We start from the raw sequence: 7,738 nt of genomic DNA, 5'->3' as shown, positions 1-7,738 counted from the left end.
CCCGTCGAGTGACTTTTGTGACGGTCGAGTGACATTGACTCTTCCGAGTGGAATATCTATGGTCGAGTGGATGATGGTACTCTTTGAATGATCTTGGCTTTAGGTTGTTGTCCTAGGGTAGGATGTCTGGGTCAGATCCATGACCCTACCCTAGGTACATAGCTTCATCATCTGGTGGTCCGGCCGGCGGCCCGTGCGGTGTTCTGTATGGGAAGAATCAGGAGACGATGAAGAAGAAGGGTTAGGAGACGTAGGATCTTCATCCAACCGCCTGAAATGGTCGAGAGACAGCTGGGAGTTGCATTCTTAATGCGCTCTGGTTCATCATGTGTGGGCACTGCGCAACCAACATTTTATTACCCAAAATTTGCTTGCTCTTCTTTACCATGTTCCTCTTTCGTTCTTCTTTAATATGTACTCTCTCCGTTCCTAAATACAAGTCTTTGTATAGATTCCACCATGGACTACATATGGAGCAAAATGAGTGAATCTACACTCTAAAATGTATCTGGATACATCTGTATGTGATCCATAGTGGAAATCTCTACCAATACTTATATTTTGGAACAGAGGGAGTATGATAGTAGTACAGTATGTTCCTTATACTGAAGATGAGCAGGGACATTTGCAGTGTAGAGGTCTATACGGTCGGTTGTGATGGACACTTTGAGCCTCTTTGATTCATGGGATCTTGTAAACATAGGAATAGTACTTGTAGTGGCCTGCCCACTTGAATCCTATAAGAATAGCAAGGAAATGCGGGGAGTTGTGTCGCCTTTGAGAGTTACACTGATATTAACAGTACCGCACCTTCACTTGAAGAGAGCTGGTATCCGAAGCCTTTCTAGCCGTACCGGCAATACTAGCACATATATTCCAGCAAGTTCCACTTTGCTGATTTTACTCTGATGCTTAAGGTTTTCCCGTTATGTCTACACTATGATCTGTGTAGCTGCTTTGTGTCGCACTAGCAGTAGTCCACTCTTGAAGCTAAACACTGTAATGACTTACAAAATTGGCACCAAGGCATTGAGTGTCATTCTGGATGCAATGAAACTCATACGCTCCCCACCTGTTGATTCTTGTTCAGAATATGATCCTAATGACTATTCTAACCTCGAGGAGTCAAAGGCAGATGGCCTGTCCTATTCACCCATCAAGGTGCCTATTCTAATTTGGCAATGTTTTATTGATTGCGGGTATCTTGGATATGTTGTCTTGCATTTCTTCTACTTTGTTGCACCGCCATCTGCTTAGTTTACTCATCATATATGTCGAGATGCCATGCCCATCCATTATCAATACATATTCCATCTGTCATCATACCATGTTTTCCACTCAAATGTTGTTCTTGTGCATCGGACATCAAAAAGGAAGAGGGTGATTGCCGAACCTGAAGGAGCACCAGCAAAGTCCTTGAAAAACGTGGTGGTGCCGGAGAAATCAGACATCACCCCACTTATATCGGCTGTACAACCAGTGACACAAAACGTAGGACCGACTCCAGCAGACTGTACCCATACTTCACTGGCCACACCACTAGCCCCACCACACAGGACCTGCACTCCAGCAAAAGGTATACTGATTTCATTTGCCATAGCACCGGCTGTACCACAGAAAAATCCCACTCCAGCAAAAAGTACTGCAAGTCCACCGGCCGAAGACCTATCCCAACTGCAGAGATGGCCAATTCATGTAGATTGGAACCCCATTCCATTTATTCCCAGTTTAAAAGACAATGCTTTCAATGTTGTTAGGGACTACGTGCATATATTCCCATCATGGGAAGATTATTGTGAAGACAAACACCATTTTCACATCTTCCTGTCCAACTTACATGTAAGTGCTATTATTCATGGTTATTATTTTCCTGTTTTCTGCTGATTGAACATATCAATGATTTACATTACATTGTTGTAACTAGGCGAGGGTCAATCTGGGTAGTCATGACGAGCAGAGCTTGCTTGTGCTTTTCAAGGAAGCATTGCAGCAGTATCGGTGTTACCTGAGGAAATCACACTTTGATGGCAAGTCTATAAACGAATTTCTGGTGAAGTCTCCTGTGCTAAATTTAGAAGACATTGAATGGAAAAACCTTGTTATGCACTGGTCTCGTTCCCAGGATGAGGTACAGTCTATGAAATCACATGACAATTTGAACTTCTACTTTTCCGCATATGCCTTACGGATCTTTTTTGCAGGAAATCTGCTCGAAGAAGAATTCCGGTTTGACAAGAACGACAGGATATCACAAATATGTTGCCCGCTGCTTTGCTCTTATTAGTACTTGTTGTCCTGTATCACTGTACTTGCATACATACATGGTTCATTATGTGACAGCAGTATGCATGATAGCTTGCTTATCAATTGTTCGCTCCAAATTATCTAATATGTATGAATGGTTACATTAGTGTAGAATATATCCAATGCCAATGTTTTTTTAGCTCTGCATTGTTCTTGTAAGTACATGCTGTCCTTTATCAGTGTACTTATAATGACAGGTAGTTGTTCATGTACCATCACTCTGCAGCTTATTTTCCTTTGCCCTCCATTTTATACATATCAGATCTATATTTACTCTTACCATAAGGTTGGTACTGAAGAAGTTTAGCTGTGCATTGCTCTTGGCTGTACCTTTTGCATGTATCGCTGCACTTACATTTATAGCTACTTGGTTATGTAGCATCACTCTTCATCTTATCTTAAATATTCTCCATTTTTCATATATTATCACATCTATATTTACTTTTAACAAAATGTAGAATAAAGGCAATGCTTTTGAAGAAGATTCTGTGGTAAACTCCCCCCATCAGTATGGACAAGGCCTTTATAGAGCCTGTCTTCACCAATAATGTAAGTTTGTCCATCTCAAGCCTTCAAACTTTGTTGTATATATTTGGTTAGGCATGACTACAACAGCTGTTTATTTTTGGTGTTTGCATCAAATTGATTGTTTAAAGTTTATTATGTAGTTCATAAACAAAAGTTTGTCCTTTATCAATTTAAGTTTTCAGTTGTACAACCAAGTTCCTTCTTCATACCATGTAAATTAAACTATACAGAGCAAGTGATCTTCTTTTGCACTACATGTATGCTTCTGTTCTTCATCCGTAATCCAGTGGTGTGGTGAACCTACCCACTACAGCACAATGTCATATTCTGCAATGTCTTAACTATGAACAATGTTATATCATTCTACTATTACTTAAACCGTCTCTTTATTTGCCAATCTGAAATGGTATAAATTGGCAGCACACTAACCATTGATACTTATGAGTTCTTGATCTGTAATCTAGTGTTGTCGTGAAGCTGCCAACTCCTTCACAATGTCATTTCCTGTCATGTCTTGACTTGAACAATACCATATTGTGTTAATGCAACTTTAAACTGTGTCACTTTATTCGTCAGTAAGAAATGTGATGAATTGTCAGCACTGATACTTTTATGTGCAAAACCTGTCATCTGTCTGCTTGTTTATCTTTCAGAGTGAGGAAGATATAAGTGTTGAACAAGCGCAGTCTCATCATCTTGCTTAGTTGCTTGCGCTGCAGCTCCCCAGCAGGGCTAACCTGTCTTCAACTCTATTGAAGTGTTGTTGGTTTTGTATATTATTTTGTCGGCGTGTTTATTTGCACTGGTGGTGATCTTTGATGCCCAGTGTATGTAATCTGTTGTCTTCTTGTGCTTTATTATCATAGTGGCGAACTTTGATGCCCAATGGATGTAATATGCTGTAATTTCTTTATTGTATAGTCTAGGTTTTTTCTTATTCATGATGCTGCAGTTATTTTACTGTATATATATCCTGTCTTCGTAGTAAACCGGCCAAACCTTAAAATTATGGTACATAATCGGGCCGTCATGCAATCACGATGTAGGTTGGTCCTGAAACGTGCCGAATAGCTCACGGGCCGGCAGCAGCCCGAAATGAACCCCGGCCCATGATTGTGCGTATCAAATAACGGGCTTTTAACATGCCAAAATTGTCTTGGTCCTTGTTTGGCCTAATCAGATATCGGTTGCGAGCAGGCCGGATGCAAACCGGGCCGTAGTTAGGCCCAACTATATGACGGGCTTTTAACAGGCTAAAATTAATATAGGGCCGAAATGTTAAACTGGCCCTTAATAGGCCAAAACTAATATCAGGTCGAATTATTAAGTGGGCCTTTAGCAAGTGGGCCCAAAAGCATAGTGTCCAGTTGACGGGCCGAATCTGATATGGGTCATAATTGAGCCCAAAGCCTCTTAAAGGGCCGGACCTAATCTGGGCCGTAATTTGGCCCAGAACATGGTAGGCTTTTAATGGGCCGGATCTCATATGGGATACTATTAGGCATGGAGCGTGGCAGGCCATTAATGGACCGGATCAAATATGAGCCGACATTTGGCCCAAAACATGGCAGCCAGTTAATGGGCCGGCCTACTAGGGTCCTCAAAATCTTGTGGGCCTACAGTTGGGCCGGCCCATTAATGCCGGTGAAATCTCATGGGCCTTTAGCTAGGCCGGCCCATTATGATCCGCAAGAATCTTGTGGGCCTTTACCTGGGCCGGCCCATTATGGCACACAAAAATCTTGTGGGCCTTTACCTGGGCCGGCCCATTATGGCCCGCAAAATCTTGTGGGCCTTTAGCTGGGCTAGCCCATTATGGTCCGCAAAATCTCGTGGGCCTTTAGCTGGGCCGGCCCATTATGGTCCGCAAAATCTTGTGGGCCTTCAGTTGGGCCGGCCCATTTAAACTTGATGGGCCGGTCCATGTGTCAACATATCATAGGCGCGTCTCGCCCATTGGATGAGTGACACCTGTGCCAACGCGGACCTGACACGTGTCTCCTCCAGCCAATGATGATTTTACACGTGGAAAATCCCCAATGGTCAGGGCTGTTAAAGGGTTATCGGATCCAAAAACCGACCCGGTAGCTTAACGGCGTTCCGTTATGGTGGATGCCACGTGTCGGTCACCCTTGACGAAAGCACTTCAGTGACGCGCGATTTATCGTCATGGAAGTGGACATTTCCGTGATGATAATTTTGGTAATGTCATGGAACACTTGTACGACAACACAGGTATGACTATCTTGATTCTGTCATAAAATCATCATGGATGTACATGCCAGAAAATGCGACCTACTGTGACAAACACGTATCATCACGGAAGTGTATTTTTTTTGTAGTGATGACCGAGACATCTCTCTGGTCAATAACCAATAGTGAAACCTGGATGCCCATATTGGCTCCTACATATTCTATGAAGATCTTTATCGGTCAAACCGCATAACAACATACTTTATTCTTTTTGTCATCGGTATGTTACTTTCCCGAGATTCGATCGTCGGTATCATCATACCTAGTTCAATCTCGTTACCAGCAAGTCTCTTTACTTGTTCCGTAATGCACCATCCCGCAACTAACTCATTATTCACATTGCTTGCAAGGCTTATAGTGATGTGCATTACCGAGAGGACCCAGAGATACCTCTCCGATACATGGAGTGACAAATCCTAATCTTGATCTATGCCAACTCAACAAACACCTTCGGAGACACATGTAGAGCATCTTTATAATCACCCAGTTACCTTGTGACGTTTTATAGCACACAAGGTGTTCCTCCGGTATTCGGGAGTTGCATAATCTCATAGTCAGAGGAATATGTATAAGTCATGAAGAAAGCAATAGCAATAAACTAAACGATCATAATGCTAAGCTAACAGATGGGTCTTGTCCAGCACATCATTCTCTAATGATGTGATCCCGTTCATCAAATGACAACACATGTCTATGGTCAGGAAACTTAACCATCTTTGATTAACGAGCTAGTCAAGTAGAGGCATACTAGGGACACTCTGTTTGTCTATGTATTCACACATGTACTAAGTTTCCGGTTAATACAATTCTAGCATGAATAATAAACATTTATCATGATATAAGGAAATATAAATAATAACTTTATTATTGCCTCTAGGGCATATTTCCTTCACTATCCTCCCACTCGGGGGCTTAGATGTGATCCCGTACTCGCCTACGTTAAAAACTACTCTGTGTGGAGAGCAACCTCCCACTGGGGGGCTTAGCCGCGATTGAGGGAGTCCTGGATTAGGGGGTCCTTGGACAGCCGGACTATACACTTTGGTCGGACTGTTGGACTATGAAGATACAAGATTGAAGACTTCATCCCGTGTCCAGGTGGGACTCTCCTTTGTGTGGAAGGCAAACTTGGCCGTTCGGATATGTAGATCTCCTCCCTTGTAACTGACTCATTGTAACACTAGCCCCTCCGGTGTCTATATAAACCGGAGGGTTTTAGTCCGTAGGACAACAACAATCATACCAAAGGCTAGCTTCTAGGGTTTAGCCTCTCCGATCTCGTGGTAGATCAGCTCTTGTAATACTCATATCATCAAGATCAATCAAGCAGGAAGTAGGGTATTACCTCCATCGTGAGGGCCCGAACCTGGGTAAACATTGTGTTCCCGCCTCCTGTTACCATCCGCCTTAGACGCACAGTTCGGGACCCCCTACCCGAGATCCGCCGGTTTTGACACCGACATTGGTGCTTTCATTGAGAGTTCCATTGTGTCGTCACCATAAGGCCCGATGGCTCCTTCGATCATCGACAACGATGCGATCCAGGGTGAGGTTTTCCTCCCCGGACAGATCTTCGTATTCGGCGGCTTTGTACTATGGGCCAACTCGCTTGGCCATCTGGAGCAGCTCGAGAGCTATGCCCCTGGCCATCAGGTCAGATTTGGAAGCTTGAACTATACCGCCGACATCCGTGGAGACTTGATCTTCGACGGATTCGAACCCATGTCAGGTGCGCCGCACAGTCACGATGAGCATGATTTAGCTCCGCCATCGGACAGTGTTCAGGAAATCACACCTGTAACTACTTCGACCCTCAATCCGGAATAGATCGCGTCGTCCGAGGACAGGTGGATGGACCCCGTCATGGAGGCCGCACACTCAGCGGCGATAGAGCCGAATACTGACTTCACATCCTATGAGACCTGTGTTGCCGGACACTCGGATTCGTCCCTGGCCACAGACTCCGAACCGCTCACGTCCATGCCCATCCAATCTGATTGGGCACTGATCATGGAGTTCACCTCCGCGGATATCTTTTAGCACTTGCCCCTAGGCGACGTGCTAAACTCATTACGGTCTCTCTCCTTGTCAGGAGACCCTTGGCCGAACTATGTTCGGCTCGAGTGGGAAGCGGACGGCGAAGAAATTCATTCCCCACCCACCACCCACTTAGTAGCCACTATCGACGACCTAACCGACATGCTCAACTTCGACTCCGAAGACATCAACGATATGGACGATGATGCGGGAGACGAACAGGCACCACCTCCCACAGGGCGCTGGACTGTCACCTCATCGTATGATATATACATGGTGGACACCCCCAAAGAAAGCGATGGCAATAAGGCAACGGAGGATAATCCCCCGAGAAGCAATCCAAGAACTGGCGTCATCGGCGCCGCTCTAAACCCCGAGATAGCAAAAACAACGATACCGGCACAGGAGACAATAACGCCACGAATAGTGTCAAAGATGAAGACAATCCCCTCCAGCCAGGCTTTGAGCAGGAGGATGGGCAAGCCAACCCCAAGGAACAGGCAGCAGACGGATAATCATAGGATGACAATTACATGCCTCTCTCTCAGCGACGAAGAATTTATCGTGCCTGAGGATCCCGTTGAACAGGAGCGCTTCAAGCACCGGCTTATTGCCA

Source organism: Triticum aestivum, chromosome 2A (genome assembly GCF_018294505.1).
Source record: "Triticum aestivum cultivar Chinese Spring chromosome 2A, IWGSC CS RefSeq v2.1, whole genome shotgun sequence".
NCBI classification, from domain to species: domain Eukaryota; kingdom Viridiplantae; phylum Streptophyta; class Magnoliopsida; order Poales; family Poaceae; genus Triticum; species Triticum aestivum.
This window is presented reverse-complemented; position numbering follows the sequence as displayed.